This window comes from Sphaerodactylus townsendi, linkage group LG09, assembly GCF_021028975.2.
Source record: "Sphaerodactylus townsendi isolate TG3544 linkage group LG09, MPM_Stown_v2.3, whole genome shotgun sequence".
In the NCBI taxonomy this organism is placed as follows: domain Eukaryota; kingdom Metazoa; phylum Chordata; class Lepidosauria; order Squamata; family Sphaerodactylidae; genus Sphaerodactylus; species Sphaerodactylus townsendi.
This window is the reverse complement of record NC_059433.1, coordinates 55,548,501-55,565,814: the sequence shown is the minus strand read 5'-3', so window position 1 is coordinate 55,565,814 and position 17,314 is coordinate 55,548,501. Positions and strand designations below refer to the sequence as shown.

The 17,314-nt window shown below is 42.6% G+C and overlaps 1 protein-coding gene across 3 annotated transcripts in view; it reads right to left on the bottom strand.

The window, feature by feature from the left end:
• Positions 1 to 17,314, bottom strand: part of LYN (LYN proto-oncogene, Src family tyrosine kinase) — a 45,588-nt gene extending 28,274 nt beyond the window's left edge. For 2 of the 3 annotated variants that reach the window (XM_048508223.1, XM_048508225.1), the window contains exon 1: positions 17,066 to 17,314. The gene's annotated coding sequence lies outside the window, so the exon portion shown is untranslated. Of the gene's footprint in view, positions 1 to 15,938; positions 16,036 to 17,065 lie in introns of those variants that run through there. The other variant, XM_048508224.1, reaches the window with a different exon arrangement.

The window sequence follows — 17,314 nt, the reverse complement described above, 5'->3', positions numbered from 1 at the left end:
GGTCTATAAAGCCAATAATAATAATAATAATAATAATAATAATAATAATAATAATAATAATAATAATAATAATAATAATAATAATAATAATAAATAATAATAATAATAATAATAATAATAATAATAATAATAATAATAATAATAATAATAATAATAATAATAATAATTTTTAAAAAAGATATAGCCAAAAATAGGAGGCAGGACATCACTGGCACTTCCTTTTTGTACAGACACTCACCTTCTGATATATGTATGACACTGCTGAAATTTTATTTTTGAACTTTCTTATCTGTTGGCACCTATTTTCATTCCAGCATTACAAGGCTTTTTTAAAAAAACCTTACCTATGCCCTTTGCTTACATTTGCCTTTGATTTCAGTTACACTTTAGATGTGAGGCACAGCCAGACACGTGCTTATTAGCTTTGAAATGCCATTGCTTTCCGACAAACACTATTTCTGTATCTTGTAGTAGCTACTCCACTCAACATTTTATACAGCAGCTCCTTACATAATCACACTAAACCCTTGTACTACATTTCCTGAAATCGATCTTCCTGCTCCTTAAATAGCAACAGTATAACAAAAACTTATTGTGTTAAGTGCAGTTTAGGGTAGGGATGTGCAGCTAGAAAAAAAACCAGCACTTTTTGGATCCAGAGAACTGAAAAAATATGGTTGGTATTTGAATCCAGGGTTATTTGTGGGGGGGATTCCAATATCATTCAATTTTCCCCTATGGGAAAATTTTCTGGAGGGCTGGGGGCAAAGCCGCAGCAAGGGGGAACTGTGCCTGGGGCATGTGTGTGCCCTGTGCCCCTACCATGCCCCTGTCTGCCCCTGCCACTCCCCAGAACGCCCCTGCACTGGCACGCACTCGGTGCAAGATGCCCCCCTCTCCCTGGGCCCTATTCCACTGGCTGGGGGGCTCTTTTTTGATAAAATTTCACAAAAATTGCAGCTGAGTTGCACATGCCTGTCTTCTAAATAACCCCCAATGAGATGCCAATAAAGGGCTTGGATTGTAAATAACCTCCAAATTTCAAGTCAATTGGGCCTCTAGGGACCCTTGAACAAGGTGCCCCCAGTCAGCCTCCACTGTTTGCTATGGGAGTGGGAAGTGGGTGGGATTCTTTGTTTTGTCCAGGGCAAAGAATAGCCAGATTTACAGTTAATCCTAAATATAAAGTTAATCCTAATATAATAAATATAATCCTAAATATACAGTTAATCCTAAATTTAGGACCCAGTATCCAGGAAAATCCCAGATACCATCTGGAGACCTGAACATATCTGGAAAATACTGATAAGGCATTTTTTAGATACCTGTTTGGACCAGATATATCTGAATGCACAACCCTACACTGAAGTTTCACCCAAGCTAAAAACAGAATAAAACTATTAGGTCAAATTATATATTTATTTAAATAAAAATAACATTTTGCTGATCCAATTAAAACATTAAAAAGCTGGACAGCTTCTTCACTGCCAGAGAAAGAATCCTGCAATCAGTATTTGGTCTCCAAGCATTTTGACCACAAACCACTGTCAAAATCCCGAGTATACTAGGTTACTTTGGGAAAAATAACAGGCCCTTTCCTCAGGATGAGGTGAATACCTTTCCATACAAGAAACTAGACACTAAAAATGGCATATTGGAGAGTGGAGTTCTCTTTGTGTCGATGTCAGCAGGAAACAACATAGAACATGAGGGAAAACTGGCAAAACCCCAAGAGGATGCAAGACTAACCCAGTTCTGGAGATGGATGAAAGGATAAAAATACAAGTGTATGTGTTAGGAAGTTACCTTTAGCATCAGCCAGGAATTAGGTTGCTTTTCATTTTGTTTTACCATGAAACTTGCTCCTTGTCCTTATTCTTTCTGAGTGCTTTCATGATAAGTGGTACTAAAGTCTGGTACTAAAAAAATGAGCCAAGAAGAAGCTTCTAGCTTTTATCTTCTCTCGTTTTTTCAGACATCTCCATCTGCAGTCTATGTGTCACACTTGCTCAGAAAACAGCATTACATTGTTACTGGCAGTGCTGGTTTTTAGGGCAAGGCAAACTATAACTTACTACTACTAATAACAACTGTATCATATAGTTTACTGAAAACCAGGAAGTATCTCATCAATTTGTGGTACATGAGAAGGAAGAGGAAGTGTATGAGCTCAAAGCTCTTTCTAGCTCATTTACTTTGCACCAAACCACTGCTTGGTATTACCTCAAAAATATGCCATAGGATTTCACAATGAAGGCCATTGACCTCAGTGGATTTAGATTGTACTTAAGATCAGCTCTTTTTTCCCCTTTATTGCATCAGTCTAACAAGCATTTACTGCAAACTATTGCGGAAAACTATTGGTGGCGTTGATTTTAGACCGATGGCAATTAAGAATTAAGACAATCATTCTGCTTGTCAACTTGCTGCTTAATTACCCAGTGGGAACCCTCTCTGAGTTAGCGTGCTCTCAGGTGTGGTGCTAGAGACACCTGGACTGACAGATTGGAGGACTTTAACATGCATGCCAAGGGTTCTTCCTAAGGCTGGCCTAGGATTTTATACCTTTTGGCCACCCTGAGCCTCTCAAGTTATGAGAGCTGAACATATGAAAGGAGTCACACCTAGGATTTAATATTTTGCACTATGCCTTTTAAATAAGGTCTGGATTCAATATGGGAGATTTTGCCTGAATCATAATATGAACAAAGCAAAACTAGGGTGAGAACTATGGAACAAGAGATTTATGATAATAAATCCACTTTGGCTGTCCTGTGGAAAGAAGGCATGCTATAAATGAAGTAAGTAAATAAATAAATTGTATATGCACCCATAGACTTGAATATACCATCAGATGCTTAAAAGTCTATCCTTAGTTAGAATGTACATATTTATTAGTGGGTTTTTTAAAATAGTCAAATGGGTCCAAAGAACTGTGGGCTTATTTTATTCAGAGACAGCACATTTTTTTTGTTCTTCCCATCTTTCTGTGGTTTTCCTACAAGAAAATCTGCTACTGTCGATGAGGTAACCATGATCAGACCTGCAGCTCAAAGAGCAAATCTGCAGAAATCACAGACCACTCCCTCTGAATGAGTTAAAATATCATCTCGCTTGCATAAGAATAACTTTTGACATTTCTATACAATGTCTGACTACATACAATAAATTTGAGGAAACAGATGGTATTGATAACCCTTTAAAACCCAAACTGAACATATTCTGTTCAATATAGCTACAATACCAACTAATCCAAATTCAAAAATTAATGAAATTTGGATGAGAGAGAAGGTTGCTCCTTTTGTATTTTCACGTCTCACTGATGTATAGTCCAGATTGAATAGGAGAGAGTGAGTTAGCAGACTGACCAAGCACACTGGCCAACTAAGAATTTATATAGTATATGTTGATCTTGCCAAAGAATACAGGTTTCTGTGCACAGCATAATTAGTGAGGTGTTTTTGGATTCCATACAAATGTGTTAAATACTTCCTGTTAGAGTATAGTGACCAGGCATCCCGCTTTTGGTGGGACCCACCCGATGGTACCAACTCTAATTGCTCTCCAGCGATCCCTCCATACGCCTCTGTAAAAAAGTCCCGATTGCCAGTTTGCTGGCTGCTCATGAAGCTGTCTCATGCCTGGTAGACGGTGACAGGGGGTGCCCAACGCACCGGGCGCGTGGCTATGGGTCACGTGGGGGGGCGCAAAATTCTCCCCGGCCCCTCTCCCTTCCCCCTCTCAGTCAGTCTGCTGCTCAGCTGTGGCCTCCGGCTCCTCCGCATCCCAAAGAAGCCAAGCCTGCAGCAGCCAGCCCGGCAGCCAGGCCAGAGCAATCAACGGTGAGAGCCCTGAGCAGCCCTAAGCAAAAGGAGCAATTGACTGCTCAACTCCCCTTCCCCCTCCCTGCAGAGAGCCTGACGACTCACTCCAGTCTCCACAGCTAGCCTAGCAAGCACAGGAGTTGGGACTTTTGTGGGCTGGGATCTCCTGGCTCTGGTTTTCCTTCGGCTGCTTTGCTCGGCTGGTGGATGGAAGGAGAGGGGAGAAGAGAGGCTTCCTCCTGATCTCCCAACGCAGGAGGGGGGGGGTCAAGAAAGATTGGGAGTTGGGGAGGGAGGGAGTGGAAGTGGTGAAATTCATGGGTGCTTTGGTCAATTCGATGTTTGCTGGGGAAGAACCAGTTTCATTCTTTTTCTTAGCTCATCATGCAAGCGTGCTACCTTTTTCCAGTCTTGAATTGTTGTGTCTTTTCCAATGGCAGATTCATAGGTGATGAACTTGAGCTGCTAAAACGAAATCCCCTTCTGCGTTTCTAAGTTGTTTCTAAACCAAAGGTCTCTGTTGCTTGGTATTCTGGAAGATGCCTGGGTTGAATGGGTGGAGTGGGGACTTTCGCGGATTGTTGCTAGGTATTGAAATGTTGAAAGCTTAGCAGAGACTCTCAGATTCTTGCTTTTGCTTTATGGTGCCACCACTGACCCAGTTCAGTAGAAGGCTTCTGAGCTTATAGTGAAGAAGTTTCCATACTATTATTCTCAGAACACTAGAACTTCAGGGCAGGGACATCCATTGAAAAAATGCTTAGGAGAAGAATTAGGACTAATAAAAGGAAATATTTTTACGCATAACACGTGATTGAGTGTTTGGGAGAATAATGCTGCCACAGCAGGTAGGGTGATGGATGCTTTAACCTGGATAGCTTCTTCTTTAATAGGGGCTTGGGCAGATTGATGGAGTGAGAAGTCGCATCCATGGCTACCAATCTTGATCCTCCCTTGATCTTGAGATTGCAAAGGCCTTTAGCAGATCAGGGTGCTCCAGGAGCAGCAGCAGCAGAAGGCCATTGCTACTTCTACATCCTGCATGTGAGGCTCCCAAAGGCATACCCTGGTGGGCGCTCGCCGCAGTAGCAGAGTGCCAGATTAGATGGTCTCCTGGTCTGTCTCCAGCAGGCTCTTTCTTATGTTTTACTCGACTTCTATTGTACTGAGGAGACGCTTACACTTAGTCCCCCTTCCCGAGTTTGTTGAAATAAGCTAGCCATATGAATGGCTGGGTCCCCTTCTCAAGGCCAAACCCTGGAGGCTGTTTCAGATTAAGGCTTGAGTTTTGGGGGGCTTTTTTCCTTCAAAAAATAAGAAGTTTTTGGGATTTTTTTCTGTGTGGAATCTGGCCAGTTGGCCTGTATATTTAAGCATCAGTTTAGCATCAATTTCACCCACAGCCCCCACCACAAAAGAGATTCTCAGGGACTCAGTTCTTTGGAAGCCTGCTCAATGCCAGCACCAGGCCACCAGCCTTGGAATCTGGCCAGTTGGCCTGTATATTTAAGCATCAGTTTAGAAATTTAGTGCCCCAGCTTTCTCCTGTGCATGTTTCTGAGAACTCCTGTCCTTTATGTGGCTTTCTCAAAAGGCCAGAAACTTTTAAACGTGACAGGGAAACCTTTTCAAGCTTGCACTTTTTGTCTACTAAGAAGACAAGAAAGATTGTCAATGCAATCTGCTTATTGCTTAGTTGTTAGTAGCCCTGGAGGGAAGAAGGAATTACATCAGTGCCAGGTAGAAAGTTAAAGACCAGAATCTCCAAGGAATAGCATTTCTCAAGACACTGCTATCATCAGTTCCGATTTCTAACAGATCCACCTAAGAGCAGGCAGCGAAATTAGGGGGGGGCTCAATGCATGGTGAGGAAGTGATGCAAGAAGGAAAGCCTATGTAGATTTGGTAAGGCGCACTGGGGAGAGCAGTGGCAGTAGCAAACCAGGGGCCGAAGAGGGTGTGCAAGGATGTACCGGAAGCGCATGCCTGGGAAGGGCTGCCCAAACCTCAAAAAAAAATGCATTTTAAAAATATTTTAGTGTTTTTTACTTTGTGTCGAGCCTGCAGGGGCGCAATGTTTTAGAACCTCAGCGGTACCAAAATTTCAGGTTATCATCAGGTGACATTCCTGATGATATCAAGTTAGGTTTGAGTGAAGTTTGGTTCAAGGGGTCCCGAAAGTTATGGACCCCAGCAAAAGGTGCCACCATTCTCATTGTTTCCAATGGGAGACTAATAGTAGATGGGAGCTTCCCTTTGAGGAGGTCCATAACTTTGGACCCCCCCTGAACTAAACTTCACCAAAACCATGGGTGGTCTATCATCAGAGATAGGACTCTTGCTGATACCAGCCAGCTATTTGGTGAAGTATGGTTTTATGGTTTTACTATTAGCTCCCACTGGAAACAATGGGGAATGCAGGAGAACCCCTTTTTGGGGGGTCCATAACTTTGGACTCCCTGAACCAAACTTCACACTAAAACCTGGGTGGTATCATCAGGATAGTCTCCTGAAAGTAGCCTGAAATTTTGAAGTAGTGCTTTAACTTTCATTGCTACCCTGACAAGGCACACTCCAATTTTCCCCTACAGATATTGGTCCCTTTCTGGTCCCTTCTGAGTGGATTTAAAAGGGAGAATCCTGGGCTCCCTAGATTTAAAATAATTGAAGAAGTATTGTTGAAGGCTTTTCCACAGATGGATTCAACTGGTTGTCAAATGAGCATGCTCACTGGACACGTGTGGTGGGTGGTTTGAAGTAGATCTTGTTCCTAATGTTTCGCCTTGCATCTGTGGCTGGCATCTTCTGTGAGAGGCGTATCACAGAGAGAAGTCTTGTAATAAGAGAAGTCCTGGACACAGTGTATAACAGACTTCTCTCTGTGATATCTTACTCTCTGAAGATGCCAGCCACAGATGCAGGTGAAACTATTAGGAAGGCTAAGCATCTACCAGTACACGGTCATCGCTTAGCCTGGAAAACACACAACAACCAACATTGGAAGTAATGATGCTTGTTTGTGGGGTGGGTGGGGAATCTACCCTGAAACAGCATCACTATTTTCAATGTTGTTTTTTAAACTAGGGAGCCCAGATTCTCCCTTTAAAGAAATTGGGATTTAAAAGGAGAATCCCTGGGCTCTTCTAGTCTAAACAACATTAAAAGTGATGCTGTTTTCAGGGTGGATTCCATCCCACCCACCCACATTCCCTAAACAGCATCACTTTCAATATTGTTTCAACTAGGGAGCCCAGATTTGTGAGTTGTGAGCATGTGTTCAGATTTGTGAGAGTTAAGTGCATGTTCTATAATGTGATTGCTTGACTTCTTAGAGATGACACGCAGTAAGCAAAAAATTGTTCTTTGGTCATAGTGGGGAGGCGGCCTTTGGTCTTGGGGAAGCCGTCCACAGGGTGGGGGGCGCAAAACTCAGATTTTGCACCGGGCTCCATTTCCCCTAGCTACACCCCTGCGCCCAAGAAAGGGCTTTAACGAGGTTACGGGAGTGATGTTAGAGGACTGCAGCTCTGATGAGTTAAGGTATTTGAAAAAAAAGGATCTGAAGCACCTTTTCTTATCGTCCATTCGGGTTAAACGGAAAGGTGTGACACTCGAAGGGTATCGGGACAGTCCCCTGGATGACATGTATTTGTGTACCTCCCGGGATGACCCTTGAGAGCCTGGAAGTAGATACCTGGAAGGGCGGGGCGCGAAGGTCAATGGTGTTCCACTTTACCAGTGTTAAAATCTGGTCACTTTATGTTAGAGGCTTTACAAGTTTTCTATTGTTATTGCTAAACTAGGGCCCCTTCCACATGTGCAGAAATGCACTTTCAATCCACTTTCAATGCACTTTGAAGCTGGATTTTACTGTGCAGAATAGCAAAATCCACTTGCAAATAATTGTGAAAGTGAATTGAAAGTGCATTATTCTGTCCGTACAGAAGGGGATTAGGGGTATGATTTTCTAAAATGTGTAAATGTTGCTGTTTAGGGTAAGATTTTCTTAGATAGTACAGCAAATAGTAGAACAATGTCTGAAATGGGAGGAAAATAAAAAGATACATCAGGAAATGGATTTCTCACTGAATGTACTGAATATAGTAGAAAAATACCAACATGGATCACAACAAAAAGGAAACCTGAGAAAGTTATTAAATATCAAAATGAATCACAAGTTACTACAAGACAAACACAATCTTTTAATGTAAGAAATTAAGGGAAACCCTAAACAGATCTACTTAGAAGTAAGCCCCATTGACTCACAAGAGGTTTGGGGGGTTACCAGGTCCAGGTTAGGGAAACTACTAGAGATTTTGGGGTGAGTTGATACCTGTAGTCTGGAGATAAGGTATAACCCCCCAAACCCCTGCCTGTAGCCAGGATGGACTGACAACCCGAGGGAAAATATACTGTCAAATGATTGCTAAAGTGAACTGAAAGTGGTTTGAAAGTGTATCATTCAGTGTGAACTAAAGTGCCCTAACATATTAACACATGCACACATAACACATATAAATGTTTCAAGCTTTCTCATGTATATAAAAGCATTTCTTTATCCCAGTCCCCATAGTTGCTTTTTGCTGTTCTGCTTTTGTAAATAGCAGTTTTGACTTTTACTGCTTAGCCTGGGATCCAGCCAGACCACAAAAGAGCTGAATATAAACCTTTTGATGGCACTGATACGAAGACTTCTGCTTTGTATTTTACACAACATTTCTATGAAAACTAGCCTTTAATCAAGAATAGATAATTAAAGATAAAACTAAGAAACTGCTCTCAGTTGTATCAACGACTGCCTTTGCTCCATGCTTTCAGACACGTTATAATAAACTCTACTTAGTTAAATTATTTTTTATTGTTGGGTGTCCCCCATACAAGCCCTGTCAAATAGCAGCCAGGGAAAACAAACAGAAGCACTTTGAATGCTATAGTTTGCTTACCCTGTGGAAACCGTGGATTCTACAGGAGTGAAGTAAAACTCGCAAAAAAATCTAGAAACATCTAATACAGCAAATGACACACTTGAAGCAACTTGGAGAAAAGCAACAAGAGGTTGCCTGCAATTGTGCAAGTACCTGTTCTTACTCTAAATGGAAGAAGAACTAGGAAGTAGGAAAGGTGTAATCTTTATCTATAATCTATATCTATAAACGTGAAATACCACTGACTGACAGACTGACTCACTGACTCATCAAAAGAACTCAAACACCACCTAACCTACAAAGTTGAAATTTGGCACACCGGTTCATTATGTGGTTTAGGTGCTCACTAAGAAAGGATTTTTCAAAATATTCAGTTTTACTTGAGTTATGACACATTTACTGTTGAACTCTGGCCATCTGCGTTACTGTTGAACTCTGGCCATCTGCATGAACATTCTAAAGGTGACAGTTAGCAAAACCTTGCTTGCCAAGCCAGCTAAAGGATGCAGTTTGGTGAGTCAAATGATTCGCTTCACAGAAGATTCTTTAATGAAGGGCACTTTTGATGCCTCTACTCCCATGTGTAATGAATCGAAACAAAGTCTCCTCTGATAATGCCCACCAAACAACAAGCACAATGGAGCCAATGGTGGCCCAACTGGATTCTACCACCAACATCCTCACCGCATACGAACCTGTTCCTTCTGTTGAAACAGCTAAAGGGAGGAGAGGGATTAACCACAAAAAGTGATTAACAGATTCAATTAGAAAAAGACAACTACAGGAAGCTGCTGCAAAATATGCGAAAAACAACCCCGAAGTTCACAGACAGGCTGTGATGAGGTATGCTGAATGTCACCCTGAAGTTAATAGAGAGGCTGTGATGAGGTGTGCTTAAAGTCACCCCGAAGTTAATAGAGAGGTTCTGATGAAGTATGCTGAATGTCACCCCGAAGTTCATAGCGAGGCTGTGAAAAAGTATTCTTCTAACAACCCTCATGTTAACCAGACTGCTACAGCCAAATACAATAAAAAAAGATTACAAATCAAATTATCACCTTGGACTAAAAAATATTTGTTGGGTTTTGAATATGGATCTCACATTGATTACTGTGGAGACAAGGTGATTGATCTCGGACTTCGATTGCGCTGTGCTTGGTGTCATGCTCTGAAGTGGAGGAATGAGCCCCCAGAAATGTGCTGCAGTGGCGGTAAAGTTCAGCTCCCTGCCATTCAACCTTACCCTGAACCTCTTCACAGCCTTCTCACGCATCAGCATCCAATGGCAGAACACTTTCTTTTGCTTCCTGGAAATACAGTGGATGCTTCCAAATGACGTATTTTGGAACCCGAGAGGTGAAAGAGAGCAATTTCATGCCAACATTCAAAGTGCAGGGACAGATCTACCACAGGATAGGAAGCCTCATGATGGGACCCCAGCAGCAGCCGTTATTTCTTCGGATATACTTTATTGGGGGTGATAACAATAAGAGGGACATTCAGAGTGCTCCAGAGTTAGTTCACCTGACAACTTGGTCATCCTTCAACCAGAGAGAAAAACCAAGAATATTGTTTACAGGAAAGTTTTGAGCACTTAATCTGAGGGAGAAATGAAAACTGTATGCTGAACAAGTTATTAGTATGGTTATGTAGACCACAAAGCTAGGGGTGGTGATTATTTGCCTTTTAATGTTTTATCCTGAGACAGAAACTCATCCTACCGTTTGTAAATAGTTAATAGTGTTTATGAATTCATTACATTTGAAACTTTCACCGTTTCACGGTATTTTTATCAGGTAACTTTTATATTTTCACTATGTTTTAGTATTCTCAGTGTTTTTAGAAGAAGAAGAAGAGTTTGGATTTATATCCCCCCTTTCTCTCCTGCAGGAGACTCAAAGGGGCTTACAATCTCCCTGCCCTTTCCCCCTCACAACAAACACCCTGTGAGGTAGGTGGGGCTGAGAGAGCTCCGAGAAGCTGTAACTAGCCCAAGGTCACCCAGCTGGCGTGTGTGGGAGTGTACAGGCTAATCTGAATTCCCCAGATAAGCCTCCACAGCTCAGGCAGCAGAGCTGGGAATCAAACCCGGTTCCTCCAGATTAGATATACGAGCTCTTAACCTCCTACGCCACTGCTGCTCCCTTTTAAAGGATCTTTATTTTTATAAATTCCTGAAATTGCAACCTTTAAGGGTATTTTTATGCCGTACATTCTATATTTTCAGTATTTTTCCAGTATGAATATTTTTATGAATTCATGCTATTTCAAACTTCAAGAGTAATTTTATCAGGTATGTTTCATATTTTTAGTATTTTTCAGTAGTTTCAGTTTTTTTGCCATGCAAGGGAAGGGGAGGAGTGAGGGGTGGCATGCAAGGAAGGGGAGGGAAGGCCCGGCATCTGGACATGGCCCACCCACCCTAGCGGAGGGAGGGGGAGGGGAAGGAGTGAGAGGTGTCATTCAAGGGAAGGGGAGGGAGTGAGGGGTGGCATGTAAGGGAGGGGAGGGAAAAGGAGGGGAAATTTTTATAATCTCCATAGCGAAGAACAGGTATCCTGCTAGTTTATGTATAAAACAGGAGTGCATGTTTTTATAGTTCTTATAGTGCCAATAAGAGAAGTGAACAGTGAGACAGGGAAAAGTACATGTAAGAACAGATGAGTGATAGAAGTGTTACACGTGGTCATTTGTGCTCCTTTTTTATTTTGTGTGGGGTCATTGGCATTGGATTCAAGTTATTTTGTTTTCACTGCTGTCCTTTCTCCTTACACAATTTACATGTCATTGATGCAGTGGTGTAATATGGAAAATGGCGCCCCGGGCAGACTCCAAAATTTCCGGTACCTCCAAATGGCCCGCGTGCCCCACCCCCTGTGCCCTGCTCCCTGTGCGCCGCACTTAGCTGGTGGCCAGGTCTAGCATGGCTGGGTCTGGACACGATATCGGCCAGCCTGGTGGGCCAATGGGTGTGCTCTCCAGACAGACAGAAAGCACACCCATGGCTCACCAGGCTGGCCGACGGGGGCAGGCCTCGTCCCGGGTGGTGCACGAATGTGCCCAGGCCCAGCCATGCCCTCCTCCTTCCTGGAAGGGTGGGAAATGATTTTCTGCTTACCATGTGACGCAACGGGGGATGCCCAGGGCAAATGTCCCCACATGTCCCTGTTGCAGCTACACCTGTGCATTGATATACAAACAATGTTGAAAATGTGTTCAACTTATTGGCAAATTTCAGTGTGAGGAGAGAAAAAATGTGAAAATAGAGACTCATGGGTTTGTTTCTCACATGGGAGAAATGAAATCAAAATGGTAATATTCCCATAAAACCAGACAGCTTTCAAAATCTGGTCCTATCCTTTACAAAAGGGTGGCAGTAGGAAGAGTGCAGTGTCATTTTCTGTGTGCTCTATCAGTTCCAACTTATTAGTAAATTGTAATTAGTAAATAAATGAACAAATGGAACAATAGTTTTTTTAAGTTCATATAGTCTGGTCCACAAAGATGCCCCATAATAGAGAATTTCATTCAGTTACTACTACTGTTTTAGTTCATTAATGTCACCTTAATTCATATATCTAGAGCATATTTCAACAACAGGTAACTTACGGAGATTGTTTTGCACTGGAGAAGATAAGGTTAAAGCAGCAAAGAGGAGGCTTTTTCTTTAGAAGAGTTTAAAGCAGCCAGATAGTACTGAAGCTCCACTTCTCCTACTCTATAGCAGAGTGCCTCCTGAGAGTGATCCAAAAGGAGGCCAGTATCCATATTGGCAGCAGACACTTATGACATTAACCCCATAACTCATAGAGACTGCACATATGCGACACAGACTTAAGTAACCTGGAGGCGTACTCAAAAGCACACACATATTTTACCATAAATCAGTCACATACTAGGTATCACGTTAAATATCTTGGGCGTCTCAACTTGAGCTCCGTGTCTCCAAATATAGATTTCTCCACTTCCCCCTCCTCTTCCAGACTACCTCAGAAACTTTCACTTCCCCATCTGAAATTCCGGCATCTGTCTTAAACTATGTTCTCCAACTCCCTTTCATTAAAAAAGACTTATAACAAGAAAATAATGGGGTGCAAAAGTCATTTCTTTTAATACTTAAAAGGTGTTGAATAAAGGTTAGGCAATGTTCTTTTTATCCTATGCACTACACAGTATCCTAATGTACTGTGAATATATATTCAAATCCAACTATTTGTTGCAGCAGTATTTAGGATAACTTCACAGGGAAATGTGATCCTTTTATTAGTTATGTAAGCATGTCTGTTCCTCGTGTAAACTGTAGGTTTTGACCTCATGGCTCATGTGGTTTTGAACCAGGCTTAGAAACCTGACACCGGAGAGACCTTGGCCCCTTCCGCACATAGATTACACCGACCCGACAACGCTGGGACCGTCCGCATGGACGGTCCCAGAACCGGTTGGGATGACAGCGCCATGGAGCACCGTTGCCCGGCCGACCCGCCTCTTCCCCGTCCCTCTCCCATCGCCTCCGTCGCCCTGCTGGCCTCCGTAGACCAGCCCACGCTGCCCTCCAACCTCCAGGGGTCGGAGGACAGCGAGGGAGGGCCTTTGGAGGCCAGCAGGGCGATGGAGGCGACGAGGTGAGTGGGAGAGGGACGGGGACAACAGTGCATTCCCAGTGGTGCCGTTCGCACCGCGCCGCCGGGAATGCGCTGTTGTGCCAAAAACCTCCCTCCAGGAGGGAGGTTTTTGGAGGAGGCCTGAGGCTGCCCTGGGGGAGGGGGAAGGGAGCCAGGTTGTTGCTGCTGCATTTTGGCAGCGCCGCCTGTGCCAACGGCTCCCTGGGGACGGCATTTTTGCCGTCCCCAGAGCATCGTTATTGGCCCGTGCGGAAAGGGCCCAAGAGAAGCAGTTCATTGGGTTTGTGTGTGCTGTTAAGTCACAGCTGACTTGCAGAGACGTTCTGAGGTAGTTTGCCATTGATTGCCTCCATGAGGGCTGAGAGCGTACTGGGAGAATTGTGAATGACCCAAGGTCACCCAGCAGGTGTCATGTGGAAGAGTGGGGAATCAAACCCAGTTCTCCAGATTAGAGACCAGTGCTTTAGCCAGTACACCATGCAGCCTCTCCAAGCAGATAATTAGTGAATAATTTATGCAAAAGGAAGAGTAAGTATATTACCTGAACAGCACAACAGAAAAGAAAAAGGGAAGAGGAATCAATGCATTGGAAAAGAAAACTTTGTAGGTCAAAATAGATTAAAAGCATTGTCTTTAGCTTTCACATGCATACCCACACAGAGAACAAAGACAAATCATTAGCAAAGCAATATGAACAGCAGTACTATCATAAAAACATATTTTTGAGAAAAACATTGAAAAGTCTTTCACAAAACAAGTCAAGCAACATCAGGCTTCCAAGACAAAACCAGCGCTTTTAAAATCAACATCCAGTCTGAGCTGTAGGTGATCACTGCCAAAACAAGCACACGATACCCAATAATCTAATACATAGACAATTAATATGTATATCTGTTTCTGACAGTAGAGAATGATATAATAATGGAAATTAACCAATATTTATAATAATCTAACAAAAATCATAAAGTACATTATACAATATCTGATCAAACTAATAGTATTACACAATGCTATAGTAGAAGTTCTAAACAATTAAAATAAAGAAGTAATGATAAAGGATTATTCTTTTTGAAGTATATTTCTCGCTACACTACAAAGTTGTATTCCATAAGATAGTTCCCAAAATGGCATTCTGCCATTATCAGCATAACAAATTTGATGATTACTGAATTCAGTGGAACTTACTCCCAACTAAATGTACCTAGAATCACTGCCTAAATCTAATCAACAATGATAAAAGTATCATTATAAAAATTATCATTGCTAAGCTATATGTTCCTCAAGACCAGTTTTGTGTGCTTAAAAATCTTTAATAAAAGTGATAAAGCAACAGCTGCTTTATTCATACCAAAGTACCACAATAGTCACTGTAGAATGTGCTTAAAACAACAATGAATGAGCTTAAAATGACAAGGTCCAAGTTAACCAAACTATGGTTATACTTTTCTGAATATTCTTCACTTGTTTCATGTCTTGCCCACAACTGTTCATGGCCTGTAGAGTACAGAGGGGAGGCACACAGTGAGGGTTTTTTTTTAGTACTGTTGGAAACTCTGTCACCATCTGACTTCCCCTTTGCCCATCCTGTCTCATAGGAGGAAAGGAGACTGACCTCTATTCCTGTCACCTCCCATCCTCCTCCAGTTCCTCTCTTTGGGAAAATCTGCATTTCATTTTATTTTCGAATGCTATGCATATTGATAAGTTACTAAATGTTATTTATTTATAGCATTTGTATTACACCCTTCTGACCAAAAGAATTAAGGTAATTTATAAAATTATTTTTTATGAACACCAGTCAGTAACAAGGATATGGAATTACAGAAACAGAACAGTTCCCCCATTTAGAACTGCACAGGATAACATTCCCCAAACCCAAATAAAAGACTGCCCCAGTGAATAAGCTGGAATGGTATATAAACATTTTGCAACTAAGCAGGTGCGGACTTGCTTCACCATTTTAACCACTTTGAGGGATGAGTGGGTGGTAAATATACCAAAAGAGCAAATGTTTTAATTTAAATAAGCAACTGTTTTTGTTCCCCAAGGCATTGCTGCTTTCAAGCAGAACGGCTAGTACTCGCCTCATGTCACATTTAGTTGGTTCCCTTTCGGGTAACTGAAAAAACAGGAAGCAATTTTTGCTGCTGTATTGCCCCATTTTTAAAATTAAGACATTTTGTTTTAGTGTATTATGTCAGCTCACAGTAATCCACTACCCTCATTAACTGTTAACTTTTGTTCATTCTGCACTGAAAGCCAGAAGAGTTATGGGATAAACAGTGACAAGACTTTGAAAATCCTAAACTTGAAAGGGGAATAGTCAAGAGGACTAGTGGAGACAAAATGAAACCACACCTTTAAGATATAGATCCCAGGGTAAAAATGTAAATTGATCAAATGAACAACAGTCTACATTTCTTAGTCAAGATGAATTAATCAACTGATGATTAAACCCTACTGAGGACAGTGGAACTTCATTCTGAGCAAGCATGCCCAGGATTTCACTCTCTTGAAAAATAAAAGAAATATGCTTCATTTTTAAAAAAACCTTTTGGGCTACTCACCATGTTTCTTCACTTAAACTATTTGCTTTTAGACACTGTTTGGAGAATGGTAGATCTATTAGATGTTCCAGGGAGTTGTTTAAAAAAAGCAAAGCACTGTCAATGGATATACTGAATAAAGTGCTATCAAATATCCTTAGGAAGCATTCAAACTATAGGTCAAATGCCCTTTAAAATTCATCAGCCTCACAAGATAGATTAATTAAACTGGACTGGTGGCCGTGGCCCTTCCCTCAGGCAGAAGCCGAGAGCGCCCTTGTGAAAATAACACTGACTTCCCTTTTACTCATGCATTGTAACAGGTTTTATCTCGTGTTCAGAGAAAGGTTCCTCTAGGAGGTCAGAAGCACAAACTGTCCATTTCCTCTTTTTAAAAAATGTGCTTCCCATATGGTCCACATTACAGGGCTTTAAAAGGGGGAGGATAAGAGAGGATATCAGGTTTCAGGACTTGACACAAATCAACCTGCTTGGATATTAGCAGCCCTTTACTATTATTGTGCTCTTTGTTACCCAACCGAATGGCACAAACTGCTTATCTGATCTGACGCCAAGGACCTCTGAGAAAAGAAAGCTGCCCGAGGCTAGTCTGGACAACTCTGAGGCGGATGGGATCCAGGTGTCCCGCCGTTCCAGTCATTCTCACTATCCCTGGGGTAAATGTAGAGATCCATGGCTGGCCGCCCCCACCCCCACCCCCACCCCCACCCCCACCGCGAAGTTAGGAGATCTTTAATACAGCCGGGAAACACAGAAAACCACCCCGGAGGCGACATTTGGGTTCAATCAAACGTACGAGATCCCTGAAAGTAAACGCTGGCGATGTTGCGCCCAGCTGGCCCACTCTCTATCCACCTGTAGCATCTCCCACGTTTGGCTAGTAAGAGGCAACTACCAGACGGAGGCAGCTCTGACCCTCACAAGGCAACCACGACTTGACTTCCCCTCCACCGGCAACCCTGCTTGCCGCGGCTGTTAGTTGGCAACGAACTCTGGGCTGAACTTGGAAAAGTTTAACCAGTTTTTAGTCCAGCCATTTCTCGTCCCCGAAACTCAGTTTTCCAGCTCTCTGAACAAGAAACAGACGTCAGACCAACGTGTTAGAGGGGAGTGGGGGGGGGACTTACTTTCCTGAAGGTGGAGATCCGGTACCGGCAAATTAATCGCCCGGTCGCTTCAGCTGCGGGAGTGGGGGGCGCAGCCGGTAGGTATGTCGCTCAAAACTAGGCCACTCGGGATTCTTGCAAAAGGACCCGAAAACACACAGAAGGCGACGTCGAAATGCTCATTCTCAGAGCGGCCAGCTGCGCTCTTCTGCAGAGAGGAACTTCAGCGGCTGGCCCCTGGCCGAGGGTTTGCTGCTTACTTCCTGGTCG